At 28.7% G+C, this 25,948-nt stretch overlaps 1 long non-coding RNA gene across 2 annotated transcripts in view; it reads right to left on the reverse strand.

Annotated features, from left to right (window-relative positions):
- Positions 1 to 269: 269 nt before the first annotated feature.
- The window catches only part of LOC106464236, a 44,728-nt gene continuing 19,049 nt past the window's right edge, over positions 270 to 25,948 (reverse strand). Inside the window, exons 3-6 of one of the 2 annotated variants that reach the window (XR_002611694.1) lie at positions 23,929 to 24,420; positions 14,665 to 14,811; positions 6,345 to 6,664; positions 270 to 1,861 (exon numbers count right to left, since the gene is read on the reverse strand). This is a non-coding gene — a long non-coding RNA (uncharacterized LOC106464236). The remainder of the gene's footprint in view (positions 1,862 to 6,344; positions 6,665 to 14,664; positions 14,812 to 23,928; positions 24,421 to 25,948) is intronic. The other variant, XR_001291115.2, reaches the window with a different exon arrangement.

Raw genomic sequence — 25,948 nt, forward strand, 5'->3', positions numbered from 1 at the left:
TCTCATGTCTAATTGTTCTCAATATCAACTTACTTTGTAAGCTGTGCTTTTTTATCACTAGAAAATTTCATAATTATTCAGGCATCCTTTGGAAAAAATAATAAGTCTGTTAGTATCAAAATTTAAAAACAAAGAGTTTAGCATTCCTTCCTAAAATGTACAAGACTTTTACATGTAAAATAAAAAAGAGCCAAAGATATGGTTTGCTATTAATTGAAATATATACCAAAAAAAGCAATATCAATAGTTCTATAATTTATATTTTTACATTTGTTGCATTGAAACTTCCAATTAATATCAACATCAGGAATATTTATTCTGTATATGCTATGTGCTCTTTAGGTGTCTGCAGTAGTTCATTTATTCAATTATCTGGTTAACATACTCTTTGCATCTTAATATGTGCTTCCAAGCTAAACATTGTACTTGTTTTGAAACAACTTTTATAGATAATATGATCTTTTATTATTTACCTCTATTAAAATTCCAATTTAGTTATAAAAGTTCTTTAAGGGCCTTCTTGTTATGGAATTTGTTAAATATATACACCTTCCTCTATTTATTTTTGCTGTTGTAGCTTTTATTAACTATGAATTGAAAAATACCAACATTTTACAAACAAATAATTTTATCAGTGTTAAGCTTGTACTTCATTTCTTTACAAAACAACTTCTTTGTTTCTAGTTATGAATATCATACCATAGATCAAGCTTTGTTGTTTTGTAACTTCACAGTACAATTACATGATGAAATTTATATATGCCAATACATAAAAATCCATTATTCACATACACTTAAACTTGCAAGACTCCAATTTATGATGATGAGTTCTTACAAAAAGCTATAAAGCAACTGTTGCAAAAAAATGCTAAGCCATTTATTGGGAAAAGCATAAACTACCCCATAAAGAACTGAAAAAAAAAAAGAACTTAATGGAAATAAAGACATCTCACTACACAGTGGTATTTTTACTTTATTTCTACCACATCTAAAATAAACATTTTTTTACATAACTGTTAAACATTATTTTAAGCTTAGTGCTATGACAAAAAATACATACACCTTGAAATAATTTTGAAATTTTTAAAATATTTTTTCCAAACAAAAACAAATTTATAAAGTTTACAACTTGGCTAGCTTTGTTTTGTTGTTAAACATAACTAATGTTACCACTAGATGTTATGAAAGTTTACCAAAAAAGATGTTTAACAATTAATAAGATAATTCTTATCACAGCTAACATGCCTCCACAGAGAATGGATTGGCTACATCTTTACATACACATAAAAAGGGACTTTTCAATCTTTTGCAACCTCATAAGCACCAACTACACTTACAAATTCTGTAGCTAGATTGTTTGTAAAGCACTATTACATGTAAATACTAGGACTTTCCTTGTAAAATAAATATTATTTTTATACCTTAGTATTTTTCATTAAAACATTAATAATATTCACAAAAAAAAAGATTTCAATCATTACTCATTCAATATTCACCTAAAAAAACTCAAGATTTGGAAGCTAAAAAGGTTTTTTGTACCAAAATTTCACCAATGTCACATTTCATAATCAACTCCAAAAAACAAGTTTTTAAGATTGGTACTTAACACTGTGAACTCTTTTAGTATGCATTTTGAGATAGTTTATGGTTGTAAACTTTTTATGGCAGAAGTCACAAGAATATTTTGGATGTTGTGCATCATGCAAGAACATATGACGTCGTAAGTTACTAGTGTCAAAAAATGTTTGTGAGCAGATTGGACATAATGGTCTTCCTTGGTCATTAAATAAATATTTTTCTGAGGATCTCCTGCCTGCTCGTTTATACTGGTAGCTCACTTCTGATATTTCTTGATATTCACCTAAAATTGAAAAAGATATTTCATAAATATTTTGTAAACTAGATTACTACCATCTCAACCAACAAGATATGTAATGTACAGAACTGAAAAAGCATTATGACAGAACTTAGTGACAGGAAGATGAAACAGTAAAAAGAAATTGTTAAATCATGCAAACAGGATCAGAAACAAGTCGTATCCTATAAAATTCACATATAATTAAAATTTTTACAATTTCAGTGAATGCAATCTTTATTTCTCCATTCTTTTGTTAGCAACACTGAAAAGCATTTTATTTTTCAGAGTACAGATATCATAGAAAAAATATTATACTTTTATATCCTAAAATTAGTAAATACTTGCATATGCATGACATCACACATATTTTTCAATAAATACACAAGTTAAGGTTCATGTTACTACACTTTTTCCTATTAAAAATTAAATTCCAAAGATTCATATAATTGAAAAATTTACTAATTATCTTTAGATTTAAATGAACATTATATTATGATAAAATTATTGCTGTATTAATAACAGATTTATTAAATATCAAGCTTAATATGGGAAAATCTCAGTACCATATCAGAATGACTCAACATTTTAGCATCTAGTGATACAAACTTGTTGTGATAATTTAAGAACATAAGAAGTTAATACCAACATTCAAATTGTAACAGTTATGATAATAAAACTCCCTGCCATGGTAGAATGACTTAAATATTTAATATCTATATCACCAAATATATATATATATATAAATAAATGCAGAAATAAAACTTTAGTTTTCGTCACCACAATTTGCATATGAAAATAAATATAATGTTGGTAATGTTCTGGTAAAACAAAATGAATCAACATATATCTAAGCTGCGAAACATAACTCTTAAAAACTGCTATCAACTTCATTTTTTTATTATTGTAAAAAAGAAAAAGATATATAATAAAACAATGAGCAAGTTCAATAATGACTACAAAATTTAAATTTTCTATCTTTGTTTTTAAACACTATACAGTATGACAAGAAGTAAAAAAAGGAAAGTGACAAGTGAAGTACTGCAATGATAAACAAGAGGGCACTTTAACACTGGCTATCATCAGATGGTTTCTAATATATGATTTTAGCTTTAAATTTATTTAAGAGCAATATTTGGATTGGCAGACATCAAGAAATATCATAAGTAACAAATAAATTTGTTAATAAATTAATAAAGTTTTGTTTAACAAAATAATAGTATTATTCAAATTAAAATATATATATATATGCTGAGTTTCATAAAAACTACACTGAGATATTATAAATTATCAGAAACTTTTCTACATAAAAAAGACAATACATTTCTAACTAATTCAAACCAAAATTAATCAAAACTGTCCAATTTGGTTGCATTGTAGTCACTCAAATAATTAAAGATGAGTCCAGACTAGCAGTAATATATTATGTTTTATCTCTATATCACCTTCTCCAGCTTAAACAAATTCATATTCCAAGCATGATTCAAGACATTTTAGTTTTACTTTAATAAATTTCAAATTAAGTAAACTTATTAACCTTCTGAATCAAAACCATTAGAGAAATGTTTGACTAGATGACATAACCTATTTTAAAGTTCATCATTCAACTTGATTAGAATAATGTTACAGGCTCTCTAATGAGTTTCATACCCAAATCTACCTTGTGTGAACAATCATTTTTCTATCACAGTAAAGAATAATACCTGAAGGTTGTAAATTATAAAGTAATTTTTAAGTACGTAAGTGTCTTATATGCTGGTACATTATTTAGTGAATCACAAGTTTAAATTAAATGACGTACAAGGTGTTAATGCATTTTGATATTTATCAACTAACATGACCAGTAAAAGAGTGGTGTTTAGAACAAACTTGTAGTTTGTACTGTTGTTTGACAAATGAAGATATTTCATAAAGACTGTTCTGCTGTCTTGATAAATACTCATCAATAGCGTAATAAGTTTTCAACAAAAATAAAGCTTAGAGATTTAAAGGAATGCCTGTACTTGTAGTGCTATAATATCATCAAAGAGGAACAATGGTTATAACCATTCAGAGTTAAATCATCTTGTAGAGTGGCTTTATTCAACCTATGATATAGGTCATCATGCAACAGAGTGGAAGTAATCAAACAACTTAACTTTTAGTAAATCTGCAGCTCAATGGCTATACTAGAGTACTTTAGAGCTAGGTGGTTTAATCGATTAGCTATGAATGGTAATTAATTCAATTACTGTTGCACAAACTAATAGATTAATCAAAATTCCTACTAATTCAGTATTTCTGATGATTATTGTTTTCTGTCATTCTAATAACAGATTAATCCAAATTCTGATTATAGCAATTGTAGCAAAATAATCAACTAATTGAGATTGGCATTTCTGATTATTCAAAGTTATGATTAAATCAATTGTTACAAAAATAATCAACTGATTGAAATTAAGGTTTTCACTGAATACTGTTTTTTATTATTCCGTCTAGGTAATAATGCCAAGAAACTTTTTTGCCCTGTTTTTGTTATGGCAAGGATATCTGCTGTTGTTATTGAGCTTCTGACTAGAGTGAAGGAAACTGGTTGTTATCACCTATTTTTTTGTGTACATATCATGGTTTGAAGAAAACTGTAATAATTAATTATTGGCACTGTTGATTAGCAAAACCACTACCCCTAATGACCATACTAAAATAAAACAACCCCATGAATCAACTTGAAAGAAAGTGATTATACTAAACATATCTCAAGTTACCAAAGAAGGGGGGTAACTATGCTGAAACTGCAAATGTCACCTACAAAGCAATAGCTGTCTTAAAAGATTGTCTCATACATGTATATATCAATAAAAAATATTGAAATTCTGAACTAAACCTATAAAAATCCTTGTCTTTTTTTCTGTGCTCTGACTGTTCAGTGTTAAGTCAGTGTTACTTTTAACTTAAGCTCTTACACTGATATAAGTTCATGCTTATATACGTTACATTTGTCAAAACCAAATAAACATATTAATCATAACATGTTGTACAAACCATCCACAGATATTTAAAACTATAAATGTTAGTTAGAACATTGCAGAAAAGCACTTATATTCCCCAACAGAAAATACAGACTTGATACTTCAGGGTCTTCAAAGTCCCATCATCAGACATTCAAAAAATACAATAGTAGTCTCAACCATGACAAGGTAGAAAAAAAAAGTCTTGTCTTTTAATTCTTTGCCCAAGAAAAGTTTTGGGCAAAAATTTTCCTAAAATCTTCTATAACAAAGACTTAAAGATAGACTGTATTGTTATTATATATCAATATTTCTGAGCCAAAAATTGGTAAAAGAACATGGCATACATTTATTGATATTCTTAAAAGTTATTATAACGAAAAACAAAAAACATTTCAAAAAGATGAAAAAGAAATAACAATGTTAAAATCAAATTGGAAACAGTCAGCTTACTTGAATTGTTTGTATTTTTCAGTAATCTGATTAATGTTTTGATAACACCAGTAACAATTCTGTAATTAAGGGTAAGGTGGTATAATGTCATGAGGATTGGAAATGAGATTTTTTAAAAATAAACAAGAAAATGTTTACAAAATAGTTATAAGCTCACTATAGCATAGAAAATATTGTCATGAATTCTTTAATAATTTTAAAATCTTGATAAACATCAATACACTATTGATTTTTGATAAATTCATAAATCAAACTTTCATAAGCTACAGTATGTTTAACTTAGACATATTTTGGTTTTGTGTACAAATGTTTAACCATACAATAACATAAAGAATCTTATAAAAAGCCTCATATGCATGAATATATGTCTTTATTTACAGTCCTTTGTCTAATAAAACAGAACGTCTACTTTGTCTATCAATTAAAATGTTTAGCAAAACAAATTAAAAGTTTAAGTTGAAATAAATAAACTAAAATCTTTAACATATCCATAAAATTTTCAAACTTTAAAACCAAGAAAATAACATTAATATAAAAGAGATAACCATACAAAACATTCAGAAACCTGAAGTCATAAAAACTGCTTATATTTCTAGATTTGTATTAGCAAGTACATGGTTACTTCCAAATATCCCTATAGATTCTGCAATTCTTAAGTTCTGTGGGTCAATAAAACTTTAAAACTGTTTGCTAAAATCACATAAACAACAAAAGCAATGTAACCATGTACAAGAAAGAAATTACCAAATGCTACAGTAAAATTATTTCAAAATAAAGTAGGTTTTTACATGTTTGATTAATAACTTTCTAAACTGAAAGTTAATCATGTATCTTTAAGAATTTAATAATCTACATCTCAACAACTAATTATAGTAATGATAATAAGAAATGTAGAAGCTTGTGACACACCAGTTCTTAATTATTTACAATTACAAAATTTCACGAACTCGATGGTTGTACAAAAACAGAGAAAAATTCTAATTTATGATGAAATATTTGTTGCTATTTTTCTTACACCTTTGAAATAAAAGTTAAATACAAACATTCACCTAAAATGGGCTCTCATCATTAATAAGGTAGGTTCCTCAGTAGCTTATATCAAACTTCATTCCATGCACTCGTTTCTTGTGTAATTTCAGATAGTTTTTCCAAGCAAACTTCCTTTGACAGAGGTTACAAGAATAAAATGGACGCTGTGGGTTATGCATGTCTAGGTGTCGTCGTAAGTTACTCGTATCAAAAAATGACTGGAAACAGACTGGACATAATGGTCTTCCTTCATCATTAAACAAGTATTTTTTACTGTAACTCCTCACTATGTTAGTCCTTTGGTAGCTTGCATGAACTGCTGACACTTCTGGGCAACTACCTAGAGAATTATCGATAAATCCTTGGTTAGAGATTTTTCACGACAAATAACAAGATATATAATACTGTTCAAGTGATGATTTTGAAAACTGAAAATATAAGAGAAGGTTACCGAAAAGCCTATAAATGACAAATTGAAAAATGAAAAGGAGCTTCCTGGAACATATGAATGGCAGAAATGATTCAAACAATGTGACACATAGTAACCTCTCAAGTGAGAAATACCTTACCTTTTGGTCAGTATTAAAATAAAAATGTCATGTCATATTACTTTTGTGTTTATCTGGATTAATATGAAGATTATGTACATTTGTAAATTCCAAAAGTGATATAATAAAAAACTGTTGTTATCAATTAAAATTTTATTTAATGTTACATATATTTACATACACATCTACAATCGATAAAATGGAATTAATATATATATATAAATATATACATGTTCATGGAGTGGTCCAGGTAGGAGTTATATGAAAGAACAGCTACATATTTTGCAAATTTCAGACCGTGACCTTTATAATTCTTATCATTCATCCAATATACCACATTCAAAACTTTGCACTATGGATAATTAAAATAACTCTCAAGGCTACATTGTTCAGTAAAGCTCAGGATTTTGCACTATTGAAAGTTAAATGTTAGTCAGCAACTTCATCAAACCACCCTATCCAGGATTATGTAGTGTTGACAGATTCATAAATTTCATGACAGCTTAACTAAACCATTAGGTTATGTTAAAAGTTTTGTATTGCTTAAAATTATATAACAGTTAAAAACTTAGCAAAAAATTGCATTATGTTCATGGTTTTGCAATGCTGAAAGTACACAACTTTCAGAGTAGCCTAAATACACTCTAAATGATAATAAAAAGTAAAATGTAAAAACTGAGATTTAATACCAAATAAAAACAAAACAATTCATCAGCCTCTTTATGAACATGGAAAGAAAAAAAAACAAGATTTCTCTCATACATTGTCTATCTTACCAAGTTTTGAAGGTCTACAGTCTATATAGGTTTTGCACATGCTCACTAAAAAGTGAAAACTAATATTTATTGCAAAGCATGTTTCGTTTTGCTAAACATATTAAGAATTGTTTAATACATTTATAGTTAATGCTTCTACTGTGCCATAGACTACAAATGAAAATGTTATATTGAAAAAAAAACATTACATGAAAAATACAATGGATTAAATAGAACACCACCAATAGTTTCTTTGTTGCAGTCACCCACAGAGGTAACATTCACAAAATGTTGAATTTCAAACATTTTCTCCATTATTACATTTCTATTTAGTTTAAGAACAAATGAAAAAAAAATCACTATAAAAATGTATGTTTATAACACAAAAAGATTGCATGATAAGATGAAAGGAAGTGATTTCAGATTTTACATTTTTATTAGTTAAGTATCAGAAAATTTTTTTGAAGAGGATTGTGGTATTTAAATACATATTAGTCAACAAATTCTTAATTTTCTAGACTACTTATATAATATTAAGTTACACTAGCAGCCAGTTTTGTACTTTACACAGATAAAAGGCCAGAAACACGTGAGGAGACAGAATCAAGTGGGCTTCAAATAAAAAATTCTTTAATTGGAAAAGAAAGATTCAAAACTGCTCAACAAAGTAATATAGGACAAATCTAATAAATTGCTTAGTTTAACTTTGCTTTGTGTTATAATCTATTTTGATCAATTACACTTTTGTTCATTATTAATATCTGTTATGCTACTTAAATTTTTTTTTTCTCAAAGAGCAAGCTTCTGCAAGTGTAATTTCTTGGACGATAGAATAAGTAATTATTTAATCTCAAGAGATGCCAAATTATCATTGTTTGAAACTTGACCTATTGTTCGTTTCACTTTATGAACTACTACTTCAGGAATACTGATTTACAGAAATTTAAGAATAAGGATTTCTAAAACCTATTACATTCTTTACCTTTCTGAATGCTAAAATACAAATATTTTTCAAAACAACTAGATTACTACATTCTTCACTTATATGGCTACTAAATTACTACAGTTTTTATTTTCCAACTGCTAAACTACTACCCTCTTCACTTGTCAGATTATTATACTACAAGTTTTTATAGTTAGGACAGCTAACTGCTAGAGTTGTAACTTTCAGGACACTCCAAATACTTTTAACTGATACAGTTTTTAACATCAAGCCTGCCACACTATCATGACTTTCATCTTCAGGCCTACCAAACCACTATTCTCTCCATCATCAATATGTCTTAACTAATACTGATCATTATTTGTAATAATGAAATACTACTCTTCATTTTTAAGACTGTTAAGATACTTAAGTCTTCAGGTTCTGGACATCCATCATCAGCAATGTTGAGAAATGACAGTCTTCACCTTTTGAATTGCATAACAACTAACATCCATCTTCAGAACTACAACAATCATCATCTTTAGGACTGTCCAGTAACTACACTCTTCACAACCAAGGTTTTACAAAGGTGAGAGTTAAACTACAAAATACAACATTTTACACACACAAGTATATTTACCCAAACACAATACTTTAAAAGAAACTATGATTACAAGGATCAATGAATGATGTTACAGTAGTTTTTTGTGTAAAGTTGATGAGCCTTAGTTCTAAAAAATATATGACAATTAAACCACTAAATCTTATACAAAATATACTTTAAAAAAAATCTGTTTCCATTATGAAGGGAAAAACCAAATGTTTCAGAAACATATTTTATTCACAAATCACACAAGTACACAGAGTAAATCAACATTAAAATTAATTTGATACAAACAGACCAAAATCTTTGAATACTTACAAAGTTACTAATCAAAACTAAAAACAATCATACCAAGAATGGTTATACATGAACCAATAACCCGTTAAATAGATTTCTCAAAGTAAAAAAAATTAAATTACTATTTCATGATTTATAAAATCAAAATGCATAATAATAAATGTTATAGCATCACATATGTCAAATAAATAAAACACTATCTATGTAACACAAACTACAGGCATGTACAATTACTTTTAATATGTTTAAAGTAGCTATTGCAAATTAAATTGAATGTTATCATAGCATGCAACTAATAATACAATCAAACATCTAATATGAATTCCAAGTAGAATATTTTAGACTAACATCTCAAAAGTAGTTTTCTATGCTTAAATTCTGTAAAGAAAAGAAAGTTTTTGAAAGTTAAAATTGAAGTTTTGTGTGAAGAAAAAAAAAGCTGGGGAAACTCCCAAGAATCCAAGAAAAAGCATGATCCCGAAATGGTAAACAAAAATAATTCAAAAAATGAGTCAGTACATACAAATTAGGGGTGTGGCAATACAAGTATCATATCATGAAGCCATGATACAATCATATACGTATCTGCGTAAAATTTGGCAAGCTTTCAGTAAATTTTATAAGTCTTTCATACAGAAAAATCAGAATTTCTAATAAAGTATGTTTTAATATATATGGAATCAAAGTAGTCACTGCTCTGAGTGTAAAGCAATTTTCATGTTAAGATTAAAATACTTTTCTCCATCTAAAAATGAACAAAATTCTTTTGTGTAATCTCTAAAAACCTCCGAAATAAATTATCAACCTGTTTTCCCGATAAATCTTCATATTTTATCTGCTATATTCACTACCCTAATTTTATGTGAAATCGGTCAGTTTGACCAACCTCGTAACCATAAAAATGCAAAATAAATATAAAATTATTCTTTTTTTTCTTCTAGAATTACTTAAGTTGTAGCAGGAAACTACATGTTCTTACATTATAAACTTAAAGCTCTTAACATTATTCATCTGTTTCTAATTAAATTTTGTCAAGACTGTCAAACTCTGTAACAAACTGTTGGTAAAACTTCTGTATCTAGATACATATCTTATCGCAGCATCAATATTATAGATATGTATTGTAATGACTACTATCGTATCATATCTGCCCTAATATAAATTGAAAAGGAAAAAGTTACTAAGATGAATTAAACACTCGTCTCCTATTATCTTTATTAATTGTCTTTGTTTGCTTTGACGTGCAATTAGGGTAATATTTTTCAAGACACTCATAGTTGTTAGTATTTAAAATCTGTTCTTAAACCATATTCTTCCTAATAAATGCAATTTTTCTTACTTCATTAAATCTTCTTTAGCAAAGACGTTTTACAAATTTGCAGCTTGTTTTCCATGCACTTCATCTCAATTAGATCAAAGTGTAATGGTCTTTTTACTATAGAGAAACTGAAAGTGGGTGGTTGTAGGATTTGCAGCTATTTTACTCAGATTGATTGGGAAGATATTTCTGTTTCCAGAATGTTTTCAACTCTTGTTCTTAACCAATATTTCATACTGGTGGTATATAAAAACTCAACTGCCTTCATACAGATATAAAACTAGTATCATAAACATGTGAATTAAAAAACAAAAAATACCTGATACACACATCCTATCCACAACATGCTATGCAAATTATGCTTAAAGCACTTGGTTTCAATCTAAGAAAATTATAAACTTACTAATGTAGGGTTAAACAAATAACGTTTTTAAACAAAGATTCCATAGCACTAGGATTTCAAAAACCACCTATGAACAACTGCATCATTCCCATTGATGTTAATGTTTAGAATGCAAGTTCAAGAATCACATGATTACATAATAAATCATCTATTCATCAATCAAAAGGTGTATTCAAAATGATTACAGAATAAATTACAATTAATAAAAATTATTACACAGCATATCATATACTGAATAACCATGTTACGATTGTGTAATTAGAGCTGGGTGGTTAGTAGTATTTATTACCCAATTGATGGCCCCATTAATCATTACATAAATGTGGGTAATCAATTAGTACAGTGTTCCTCAAACTATGGTACATATAAGAGAAACAAATGAAATAAAAAAGCTTGCAGCAAGTACTGTCAGGCAATTGACCTCTCTCTAGGCCAAAGTTTAAAAAAAAATGTTGGCAGAAGGTGCTGACAGCCACTTGCCTTTCTCCTATGTTAGCAGTTCAGGGGAGGGAAGAATGTAGGTGGCTGCTGCAATCAGTTGCTTTCCCTCTAGTTAGCAGTTCAAGGAGGAGGGAAAAACAAAAAGGTTAGTTAGTGGTGGGTGCTTTCAATCAATTGCCTTCTCTCTTACCAACAGTTCAAAATTATTAACAGTGGCAGATAGCCTTAGTAGCTTAGCCATAACAAAGACAGGAAAAGCAAGTTTGGTGGCAATGAGAATTGAGCCTGAAACCCTTGAATTAAGAGCTCCCTCCCCCAAACTGTCAAAGTGAAGAAAGTTAAAAAAAAATTTGGGCAGAGCACAGATAGCCTATTAAGTAGCTATGTGCTTTATAATAAACATAGTAGCAATGTATCAATTATTTGGATAGTTGGAATAAATGAAAATATTACTAATCAGAAACCCTTATTTTAATTAGTTATAATTTTTGTGACAGTTGATTTATCATAATTTCAATTAGTCAACTGATGGAATAATCAGAAACCTAATTTTGATTAATCAATTCAATCCTAGTTTTGATCATTCAGTTAGTTTATGAGACATTAATTGATGTAATTGCTGCTCTTAGATAATCAATTAAACTGCCCAGCTCTATATGTAATAACCCCACCAATGATTTAAGTCTCCTTGAAAATAGTGTCACATGATAATAACCACCTCCTGACAGTTAAATAAATACATCTGAAAACCTTACACATTTCACATGCTCCATAGTGGTCTAGTATGACATAAAAATCTTGTAATATATTTGAAATGCAGAAATTAGACAAAAAGAAAAAAACTTTCCTTACATGATATACATCACACATTATAAGTATGCTTCTAATAACAAAATGACTATTTAAAGAGGCATCATTACTTAAATTCTGTTGTATAAAAATCTTTTGTCAAATACTTGAGTTACAACCAGCACATTAAAAAAATGCTACTTCTGATGTATTTGCTATTTTGATTAAAATCTGACATTGAAAATTTTCCTATGTATTATCTTCTACTTTTTCAACTAAACAATGTTAACATGCTGGCAAGAATGTGTTTGAGGGTGATTATGATTTACTATTTAAAGGTTATTTTGAATTACAGAAAATAATTTTCTTAATTTATTTTATGATTTTGCTGTAAGAATAATTATTATGTTAAATTACAATGTTATTTATTCATGTTTGAAACAAGCAAAATATTTTTGACTTAAAACAGTCAATTTGTTTTCTGTTAGCATGAGTCATTTATTTTGTATATCCTACTGTTATGATTTCTCACTTAATATTTTAAATTCTCACACAAGCATACCTCATACTAATAAATTACATTATTTAGTTGTGTCTGAAAACAAGGTTAAGTTATTCTGTCCTTTGAAGAATCAAAATAATACTGAGAATAACACACTACAGTATTAACCAGTAACCATAAAAGAAAGGTGAATTTTTCTGTATTAGTACAGATTACACATTATATTAGACCACATGGACAAAATGTTAGTATTTTCAAAGATCACTGGGGGCAAAAAATGAGCATCTGTTAGTTGAAGCAAAATGCACACTATTTAACTCAGTGGGGGCATGTACAGATAACAGCTTTCAAAAATGCATTTACTAGGTTTTATACAAATGATGAGATGAAAATAAGGTGATTAAAACATAGGATAAAAATAACGAACAATTGAATAAGTTCATATCTGATTAGTGAAAATGCTTGACCTTATAAAGTTTAATGGCACTGGTGTATGTTTTTTTTGTTAATAAGAACATTTAAATTGGTCATATACAGAATTTGTTTTAAATACTTCCTGTTCAATATACAAGATTTTAAAATAATTTACTGTACAACAATACATTAAGTTTTTCAAATGCTTGAGTAATAATTCTAGTTTACCAGATTAACAAGGCTCCATACTCAATTGATGATGACAACTCTGACAGCTTAACTGCAAAGACCGTTACTTAAGGTAATAAACTATGGTCAACAGCGTATTCTGTTCTACTTGTTTTTTTAATAATAATAATAATGCAAAAATTACATGTGATACGACTTAGAATAGTTGTAAGTGCAACGACATACGCTTATATTACTGTACAAAATTACATGTTTAACTTACATGATTTTTTACACTAAACATTCATTGATAAGACATGTCCAGGCTACTGGTTCATGTGTGTGCATTTTTAGAAAATACACTTTAAACGTTCTAATCCTTTAAATAAAAGCTGAGAAATAGACAAGAAGAAATTAAACTGGAATAAGGATAATTTTAAGAATAAAGTCTATAAAAAGCTGTGTTATTTTGTTTTGTAATTGAACTACTTCCTTGTAGTAGTGTGCATTTTCATTTCTGTAGACATGCATATATGAACCCAATTTTTCATACTACTACAAATTTTTATATCATATCATAAAACCTAGCCATTTATTTACTTCACAATGCATATCATTATGAGCATTTAATATACTATTTTTTGTTTATATCCCACATGCCCTCATAATCATAATATTGTTTTCCAAGTAAACACTTATATCTTGTAGATACCTGATTGTGAAAAAAATACAAAAATTAAAGGTGAACAAATTTACTTGTATTAAATATGAGACAAAAAAATTGATAAATTACTGATCTTTTTCCCATTAATAAATCTACAAGTTACACATTTCCTGGTAATAGAAAATTAAGATGTCTGGAAGATTTAAAAAAAAGGAAGAATAAAACCTTATCTGTGTATTTTATAATTAATATACAAAACATAAATAGTATTTTACACAACTTTGAATACCAGGCTGTACTATTATTTAAAAAAAATATTAATAGTATATTTTATAAATCAACAATTTCAGTTTATAATTTGCAAAGTATAAATTAATTATCATATTACAATACAGTTATTATCTATGACTAACCCTAGTTGTAGTTCTAAATCTCTCTCTATTAGATAATTCATTATCCCTGAAACAATGATAATCATTTATAATATAAAATGAAGTTACAAATTAATGTACTTATGTAAGAAACCAAGTGTTCAGATCTGGCATTTTCTAACAATATGTTTGTTCAGTGTACTCTTATCATAGAAACTCTTTTCCACATTTTGCTCTTTTCTTTTTTCCTGATGACCTTTGGAGTATTCATGCTCAGTTTAGCAGGATCTGAGGACAAAAAATGTTTAATTTCAGAAACTAGACTTTGCATTTTATATCTCTTATGTAAATGTAATTATTAAAGTTTGAACTACAAAATTTATAGAAACATTTTTCTTATAAATCATTAAAGTTTTTGGCACAAAGTGCAATGTTACACATAAGATTACAATAAAACTGGATTAAGAAAGACAAAACATTACATATGTAAAATAAGCATAAATCTAACATGTTAGGTTAACCTAATAAACAAAAAAATTTTCAATAACCTCTTCCAGATGTGACTTTAAAATTAAGTAATTAAAGATAATTCATAGTATTAAAAAAAAAATCAGAGCCATTCTATGAGCCACTATGCTGCAGCTAAAAATGATTTTTTTTCATAACTTTTCACATTCAACCAGTCCGAATACCCAATCTAACAAAGAACTTTCCTCTACATTTCATCTTTTTGCAAGACCAATCTAATAAAACATTTAAACACTATGAAGAGCAGTTACTAACTAACTGTGAACAATGTTACTTACAGAGCATTATAAAAAGAATTATTCAAATATTCATTCTAGAGCTTATTTAATTATTTGCAAATGTGTTTAGTTTGTTTTTCCACATCATTACTCTTCTTCTACACAACATTTCTAATATAAAAACTGGGCTACTAGCATAGTAAGGTCTAATGTTCACATTGCATAAGATAAACCTTTTTCATAAACACAGTTTTGCTTTTTCTTTTCATTCTTTTAAAATAAACTATATACAGTGCTCAACTGGATATTTCACAAGAATATCTATAATGTCAAACCTTAGCCCTTTTATCTAGAGATAGCAGCACAGAAAAAAAATCACATAATGATGTTAAACATATATTTATCACCAAAAGTTTAAGATTTATGGCTTTCAGTATTCAGTTCATCTGTATATGCCTTATCTGTGTTCTAGTCTGACTTAAAAAAGTGCAGCCTAGATGCCATCACGATAGCATACATTAGGCTATATCTATGTAAAAAGCATAATTTTGGCTTTTCTTTGCATACAGCCACTGTGAGCTAAAAATGGCTGCTAATATGATTTTGACTTGTGTATGAGGGTGTTACTGTCCTAATTTAGGATCTTCTTTTTAATAAGTTCTTAAAAATATTAAAAAAGGGATAAAAGAGGCCCTGCACGAATGTTTGCCCTGGGGCTCATGCTGGCTCTCAATGCTCCTGCAACCACAAAGTAATTTTTTTTTGGGAGGGGGGATTTTTCTTTTCCCTCAAACCATTACCAACCCTATTTTTGTGGTTTCAGCTGTATGAAAATGTTTCAAAAATGTAAAAATGTGGTATGAAAAACAGTCTAAAAGCTATGTTACATCATGTTATGATTGTTGTATATTATATGATAAGAATAAAATTTATTTCTTCTAATCAAATTGACAGTTTCTATTAATTCTAAGTATATTTGGAAAGCTAGATGACCTTCACACACTATTAACATTCTGCAACATTTTAAGTACCAAAGGATGCACAACAGAAATATATATCTCATAACAATGTGAATTTGACATCAATAATATAACACCATACCAGCACCACCTTTTAACTTTGGTAAAATCCAACACCCCAAATATCAATGCATATCAACTATGCTGAACTTGAAATAATGCAAGAGTGAAATCAACATAACATTCATTAACTCTTTCAGTTATAGTTTCCATGTTATAACTTATAAATTAGTAAGGGAATGTTAGTAAAATTTCACAGATTATCAGTAAACATAACAATGCTTTCATTATGCAAAATAGCAAATTTTTTTTATTACGTCTTAAGGTTTGTAAAGCAATGTTTTTCTCATGCCTTATTTTATTTTCACATGTTGCCTATATATCATGCAAAGTAATTTTAATTTTAAGATTAAAAATCCTTTTATACATCAGAAAATTTTGAAATTTCATATGTGAAATCTTTATAATGTCCGAATAGTTATCAAACATTTCTTAGAAAAAAAACTTTATATTCTATGTGTTATTTTCAGTAACTAATCTCAGTACAGGTTCTGTAGATTTGACCAATCTCGCAACCACCATACAAAAATTAGGAAATAAACATAAATTATGCCTCTTTCATTCTGGAATGAACACAAATTAAAACACAAAAACATACAAGTTTAGGTGAGATAGCTTAAATCTCATAACATTATACATTTATTTATATTTATTATTTTTATTACATTGACCCTTCAGCCAGGGTTCACTAACAATACAGAAGTTACAATGATGCAGCTCATGTGCACTCATGTTACCGTATCAAATGACATAAAACTGACCTACACAAAGTAACTTGTCTTGGCTGTATTTTAGTAGACTAGTATTTTGTAAAATACAGTCACATTTCAATTATTATACATTATATATGTAGATAGATTTTTGCTATTTTGAAATAAGTTCTTAAACTTATTTTTCTTAAAACATAGAACAGTAACTAAAGAAGTAAAGCAAACAATTATCTCTCCTAGTTACAATCTTTGTACTCGGTTATTGCTTGATGTAGGTTGCTTAGACTTTAAAAAATTTGCACATGGAGGATATCAAATAAAATATTTTTTAGGTTTTATATATACGTTTGAATAACTGAAAAAACATAAATTACTACATTAATACCATAAAATTCCACTATAACTTATAAAGCTTAGTAACTAAGATGTACTTTAGTATATAAAAAATATTGAGGAGACTAAAGACACACCCTACCTCATTGAAATATTGGTTCAAAAGAAAGAATTGGCACCAAGTCCATTAAAATGGCTGAGAAAGTCACTAGGGGGCCATTATGAGCTTCTAATTGGTTATTCATGTCATACATAGAAGTGTATATAAGGGAGTGTTTCCAAAATTAAACAGAGGTGGGTGGGGTGCCACTGTGTTTGATTCATTACATGAGCAATATCTTAGCAAATCGAAAAGATAAAAGGCTCTTATTTTATATTCTAGCTAGTCAATATTGGTAATTTGAGTTTCTAATTTGTACGAAACTATAGACTTAGTATTTTGACCTCACAAACATCTAATTTCAACCAGTGCTGCATTCACCATACCACGTGACACACAAAAATTGATGTCTATCTGTTTTTTCTTAATATTTACTTTTAAATTAAGAAACTGAGTAATGTATAGTTCTAAAATTTGAATTTTAATCCACAGTTTGATACCAAACTTATTGACATAAATTCATGAAATAATAGTTCAATAAAATTTTGAATGAGATGACATGGCCTTTCACTCGTGACCTGTCTCGAAAGGGTTAAGATGTGCTATATAACCAATAAGTGTCACTAAGGTTGGAAAAAAGGTATAAGATTGTGACAGAAAAACTGATATTTGTTAATAATTAAACTAATTCTTTGTTAAAAATAATTGTTGTTAGAGAGGGTGGGATATTGTTACAAAGAACTGGGATATCTGGTTTTAGTACAATATTGTCAAATAAAGTGATTCATCGTTAAAAAAAGACAGTACAATGTTTATTACTTAGGAAGAAAACTTATGATGACACTAGATGACCTTTGTTGGAATTAAAATAATTCATAAAGTGAACATTGTAATATAAGAAATACTAAAAACATAGCAATATTAAATTATCAATCTTCCAAAATTATTTTCTAATACCATTATTAGTGTGAAACAATTTTGAAAGTAAAAAAAATAAAGCTTTTTAGCTAGGAGTTATTGATAATGATAGATTAGAAATAACACTTTAAATAATTAATATGTTTACATTTTTCAGTACAAACTGGAATAAACTGTAGAAACACATGATCTGAGAAATTAATACATCAAACAATTTCAAGGAAGTGTTTAAGCAGAACATAGCAACAGCCAAACTTTTGTTTTTCTTTTCAGTGCTTTCCAATTAGCTACAGCTAGTCATAATTAATAGGTTACCATCTTAATAGTGTTACATAGTCTGTTATATGTGCATTTTTTGAGCCAATAAAGAATAAATATTAACTCATTGGAAAGTTTTTAATTAAAGCAATCTTACCCTAAGTAATAATGATTACATCTGTAGCTTGTAATAAGTGTAATTGTGCGTAAATACAAAATTTTGTGTTTGGCATGGAATTACACAACTGGAGCACAGTTAAAATGGCATTATACAGGGTCTCCAAAAAGTCTGGAACCATAGGCAATTCAATGAATTTTACAAAATGTGTTCTATATGCTGTCCTTCTAATTCAAAGCAAGTTTGAATTAACAGCAGGATTAACTTGACCTTCTCATGCTTTGACAGCACTATTACCAGTTACATCTATGGAATTAAGAAAAGCTGTAAATCATCTATGGTTCCAGACTTTTCAGACACCTTGTACATCAAGTTCAAACTTTTAAGGATTAAATTATTTGATCATATTTATAGAAAATGTTACCTTCCACATATTTGCAATTTTAAAATTGAAATAAATTTTGGACTATTTGTTGCTAATTAAATGCAGATAAGTGCAACTTCTATCTAAGTTTATTTTTAATATCTCTATACTGCTGCACTAATATGCAAGTCATCTGTTACAGTGGCTTCTAACTTTTAACACAATCAAATAATTCCAGTGTGAACTTGTATTAGCTTGGCATGAAACTACATAAGGCCAGCAGTATAAATTTTAAAGTAAGATTTACAACCCTGCTGCTGGATTAATGTGTATAAAGTGTGTTTTAAACCATTTACTGTTTAAACTTTAACCAATTGAAAAATATTTAAAACTTTTCTACACCATTTAACTACAGTGTATAGAGACCACTGAACTAATGTTATGCAAAAAAGTAAATAGAAACAGTTTAATCACAAAATGGAAGCCAAGCAAATATTAAAAACAACCAATTTTATTCATTACTTCCAAATGTATAATTGATATCATGATGCCTAACAGCCAGATGTTTCATTCATAAGAAGTCACACAAATGGTTGCTGAATCAAGCAATTTTTATGAAGAGATTTTTGATATATATTTAGCAATATCTAATAAAAATAAAAACTATTATTTTTGAAAAAACATTCATTGATTTTTTTGTGTTCATCTATGACTAAATGTTATTGTAATGGTTGATGTTTGTTAAAATTGTGTATGTCAAACAATATGAGAGACTGCTGTGATAATGTTTTTAATTCTTCTGGGTAATCTACTGATTTTGGTATTACTCAGCTGTTGAAGATATATTTAATTATAATAAAAAAGTATACAACAATATATATAAAAGCTAAGTCACTGCACTGCTTAAATCATTATATTGCCAAAATTAAACAGACTAGTTACTCTTGAAAATATGCACACTAAGTCTACTATGAAATGGAAGATCATTTACTGAGAAGGCTATCAAGGCAACACTTTTTATGCACCATAATTCTAGGGTGTTTTGGGGGATTAGATTAGGACTTGAAGATAATAAAAATAATGTAGAGCTATACATTTAAATACTATATTAAAAACTTTCCATAGCTACACTAATGACATATCACATGTCAAATATTAAGAACAAGAATAAAATATAGTTTTGAATAAGAGTTGTGTTTTACTAAACCAATCCTAAGATTATAGGGTTACACTAGAATATTTTTATAATAATCACTCACAGAGATCCTTTGTATTTTTGATAAGAAAATGACAGGATTTTTCTTTAAATAATATCTGGCCATTATAATAAAAAAATACATAAAATAATTTACCAAATATAAAATCAGTTAAGCCCTGGGTATAGATATAGCAGTATGCACAAGAAGACATTGCTACTTACAGCAATATTACTCTTTACATGCACATGTTGAATTCATGTGCCAAACAATGAGTATTGACAACTGAAAGACTGGAACAAATTTGTAATTGTCTTACAAAGTCACATGCGTAGCATTAGTCATTATGGGTGACTCCAAAATTTCCCATTAAGTAAAAAACATTACACTTAATCGTTCATGTACTGGTCCTTGAGGAAATTGGTTAGTGGTAAATCTCAAGGTAAGAACACAAGTTTAATAAATTCACAAATCCAATTAAAAGAGACTGTCCAAAATCCAAAAACAAGTTGTTTGTGTCTTTGATAAAGATTGTTTTCATTGGGTATTACATACATCATGTCCTAGCCATTTACTTCTTTACTCAAGTTCAGTTAGTTTTAGATAAATTCAGAATCACTTTGCAATATATTTTGCTGATCCTCTTGTTATATAGCAAACCTACCTAAATCACTCTTTAGGGAAATCAGTTTCACCTGAAAATACAACAGCAGCATTCATGTAATGGACCTTATGGGAACTGGCTAGTGACAACAAATCTCAAGGCAAGAACACTAGTTTAATAAATTCACAAGTCCAATTAACTCTTTTGTGATGGGTGGGTCTAACTGAACATATCATGGTCTTTTAGCAAGTTATTTTAAAAATTTAATTAAACTACCTTTTGTTTATATTATACCAATTAGTATAGCATAAAAATGTGGCTAATAATCCATATTTTAATAGTATACAAGTTTAAGTTCTCAATTTTATATGGCAATATTTTAAAAAATCCTGAATTTCCCCTAGCATGAGAAATGTGACATATTCTTTCTTGGCATCCCCTCTTCTCTATTTTATTCACTACCCCTCCATTAATTAAGAAATTTAACGTCAACCACTCATTATAAAATTGTTTGGCTACAGACCCATCAAATAGAAAATCAGACCCCTCTTGCCACACCGACCTGTCACATCCTCTCTTTCAGGATTTGTTATAAGTTCTCTCTTATGTTTAAGTCTAACCAATAGAAAGCCAAGGGTTTCATCTATCAAATGATGTATTATATTATGTTGTTTTCTGAACAGAGAATTGTCAATTTCTCAGTTTATACAAGCTTCGCTCCCACGGGAATGGTAACCACTAGTTTAGATGAACTTGTAACGGTTTTTGTCACATAGTTAGAAAGCCAGAAAATTTTTAATAGTTAGAGGAATAACTGTCTGCTTTTTGTATGTTATTATTCTATCTTCTTTGGTGCATTATTTAATTTAAAAATATTATTTAGTGCGTTACTACTATTGGTATAAAAAAAAAAGGAGGGTTAAGTATGGTCAGCAAAAAAAAAAGAAGAAGAAGAAAAAAAGAATACTCGGGTAAGTCCTTTATTTCTTGTTTTTCATGTTTATTCTTTATTTATTATTATAAAAGTAACTAAAATTTAAAATTAAGGATCTCTTGAGGTTAGATTAGGTAAAATAAATAATAATATTATAATAAATATGTTTCATGAGGCATGCGTGCGAGCAGCTCGGACTCTGAGTAGCTAGTGGGTAAGGTAATTCGATAGTGTAATGTGAGCTCCACGATCCCCAAGTTATTTACAACTTATAATAGCATGAATAATAGTAGCTAATTATTCAAAGAGCAATAAAATTTAAGTATAAATAGCTGTATACTGTTACAAGTTTGAAGCTACTGAGGATAAATGAATGTAGTTTCATGTTATAATTTGAAAGAAAAAAAAGATAATTTAGATTCATTTCAATTTATTTTTTTATCTTTGGTAGTTATGAGGTCAGTCAAAGTGACCAACCCCGTATAGAGTTAGGGTAGAGAAAATAACAGATAAAACATAGTTTTACTAAAAACAAACATTTTAAATGTACTTAGGAGGTTTTAGAGATTACGCAAATTATATTTGAGATTTTTGAGACAAAGAATAATTTTTTTAATAATAACATGAAAACCACTTTGCACTTGGACTAGTAATGAAACAGACTCAATATATTCACAAACAAATCTTTAGTAAAAATACTTCATTAAAAAATCTGATTTTTTGTGTACAGAAGACTTGTAATGTTTACCAAAAGTCTGCTAAATTTTGTGAAGATATACATACTACATTAAAAGTTATGGTACAAATACTTAACATGAGCTAATGTGTATACAAACTTGTGTCTTTTATACTGAACCCATCATGAAAGGGTTAAAGGAGACTGTCCAGCATCCAAAAGCAAGGTGTGTGTGTCTTTGATAAAGATTGTTTTCAATGGGTATTACACACTCATCATGTCCAAACCATTTATTTTTTTACTCAAACAGACACACAGCTTTCAAGGTTCTATGGCAGTAGATACTATAGTCTTGCTTGAAACAAGTATGTTTTATGCACTATTACTTGATATTTTATGTTTGAAAAATAAATGGGAGCTGTAAACAGTCCATATCAAACACCCCATAGAGACTGTTAGCATTTTTTTTCTTTACAGTTTTAGTTTCTAAAAGGTTTGAATATTTTAGAGGATACATATGCAGCAAGTAACAAAGTGTCACAACTAGGTCATGGTTAAAGTTTTCAAATACATTTTTAAAATGTCAGTTAACACATCTATTACTATAAAATGATAAATTGTTGTCATATTTTCTTTGAACAATTTCAATAAAATGTTTATAATGAACTATACCATACCACATACAAAAATATAGTTCATACATGCCATATGACTGGGCAGATCGAGAGACCAACTAAAGCGCAGTGTGTACACATAGCAACAAGGTCACTGAAGATTTACAGTTACTGCATTGCCATGGATCAAAAATCTGAGACACAAAATTATTTTCAACTAGACCACCCATGACCCATTGGGTGACCCCCTATTCAGAGGTTATGAAGAATTCAAGCTAATTTCAATATTGCACCGAAATGAAGGTTTATTTTCAGATAATTTAATTAAATATTTCAATCTATTTGTGTTATTCATAATTCAAGAAAATATATTTGATTGTTGATCGGGAGTAAAAGGAAACACCATTTCATTTTTCAAAAAAGTGAAGTCAGAGTTTTCAGACATTGTGATGAATTAGTTCATTATGTTGAGATCTTTCCTTTTAAACCTTCTACAAATAAGAAACAGTAACACTTTATTTTTTCCTCTGATTTGCATGTTTCGTTTGTAAATGATCAAATATTTAGACTCCATCACTCTTGACATCATCTAGAATTGTCACTTCCAGAATAAATTGAACTCCAATAGCAGCATATATTTATGTAAAACTAACAGAATAACATTTGTACAACAGTTCTACAAAGAATGCAAAAGAAGAGTTATTATATGAAGTAATGATATTTTACGTCTAATTTGCAAAAGTTAGCAGTCTCACCATGAAAAAGATATGCACAACAATGGGGGCAGATCTTATTCATCTGTTCAACATCAGCAGATAGGTCACGTCATTGAAGTCTCCTTGCTTTATTTCTAATGTTTTGTTGGTGGAGGTGTTCAGCTCTTTCCTCCTCAGTCTTTTTGTTCCTTCTGTTGCTAGTCCTATTTCTCTGATCATTGAGACGTTCAGCTCTTTCCTCCTTCATCTCTTTGTTCCTTCTATCGATATGCCTTTCACGATCATGTTGTTGGCATTCAACCCTTTCCTCATAGTTTCTCTGGTTCTCCTTAACCGCGCTGTCTTCGCATTGTGCATGAACCAACCAGAGCCTCTCTTTCTTTCTTGTCGAGGCATGATCTAATAAGAAAATGCATGCATTAAATTAGATTGCCAATATATGAAGAAAATCATGTTATCAACTCACCTAATCAAGGTCACCTTTCATCACGAAAAGATTGGCAAACCTTATTCACAGTTGATTCAAAATGCCTGAAAATAAGAAATAACAGATAATAGTAACATTATTCATGGTTTATTAGAATGTAATTGCTATAAAAAACCAAAAACAGCTATTTCAGAAAAACATTTCATACTTACTTGCTCAAATTACTGCAAGAAACAGCAAAACTTGATAACTGATACACTACGAAATTCACCATATGAAAGATCTTTCTCACTGTTTCACAGCAAATAATTTTTTTGACTGAGAAAATTTTCTCATTTCCTTACCTAGTATAACCAAGGCACATTATTGAGAAATTCTTCAAGATCTTGTTCTTGTAAACCTTTTAATGAAGATGGGAACATTGAAAGGGAAATAGAATTGAAATAAGAAGTTTCGTAAAGAGCATGAACGGTAGCGTGATGTAAAATTACTCATGCTAGAAATTTTCATAAAAGTGACCCGGAAAATGGCGCTAACTCGGTAACCCGTGGCCTGATTTTAACGAAACTTGTTTTATTCTGTTTCTATTCTCATATTGTGCACCATTTTTGCTGTATTTAATTACAGATAAACAAACAATCTCAGAGTTTTAGTAGTACATAGATAGAAAGATAAATGTGACAATATTGTATTGTTCTCATTCTTCCTAATTTTCCAGTGGCAAGCAAAAATAGCAGATACCATGTCATTTATTGAGGAGAAGGGCTGTAAAAATAAAAATAGCATTTATGAGTGCAATGGTGCTTGTCAAGACAGAAGCACTCGCTACTAATATTTCGCAACCCTGTTCTTATCTGGTTGCTTTCATGTCATGGAGTAAACACTGTATTCTATATGCCTCTCAAAAAAAAACCTGTCCAGATGAAGATAAGGTCAAATACAAAGTTGAAACTTCTAGTAGCAGTCCTAGATATAACTGGTGCTTTTATACAGAATGATGATAATAGAAGCACTCGCTACTAATATTTCGCAAACCTGTTCTTATCTGGTTGTTTTCATGTCATGGAGTAAACACTGTATTCTATATGCCTCTCAAAAAAAAAAAAACCTGTCCAGATGAAGATAAGGTCAAATACAAAGTTGAAACTTCTAGTAGCAGTCCTGGATATAACTGGTGCTTTTAAACAGAATGATGATAATAATCAACATATGCTACTCATTATTAAAAACTTTATTAAGTGGGCCAAACTTATCCATTATTTAACCCGATGACTACCGGCTACTAACTTTCTTAGTAGGCAATGCAAGTCTTGCTATATTTCATTCCAACAATAAAACTAATGGACGAATATGTTCAAAAGTTCATAAAAACTTTGATAAATGTAGGTAGTTTAAGAAACATAAAGCCTATTACTTTTAATAAATTTAGTTTTTTTGCATTATGATCTTTAATATCTTGGAAAATTACATTAGGAAATGGTATTTATAAGAAATTATTACGATATTCATATTTGCTACAGATTTGAACTTATTACTGTTAATGTTTTAGTACATTATTTTGAAATCCCCAAAAAATTGTATCCTCCATAAAATGCAAATTATCTATTTTTAATTTTTTTAATAATCAAATAC

This window comes from Limulus polyphemus, unplaced genomic scaffold (genome assembly GCF_000517525.1).
Source record: "Limulus polyphemus unplaced genomic scaffold, Limulus_polyphemus-2.1.2 Scaffold1594, whole genome shotgun sequence".
Classification (NCBI taxonomy): Eukaryota; Metazoa; Arthropoda; class Merostomata; order Xiphosura; family Limulidae; genus Limulus; species Limulus polyphemus.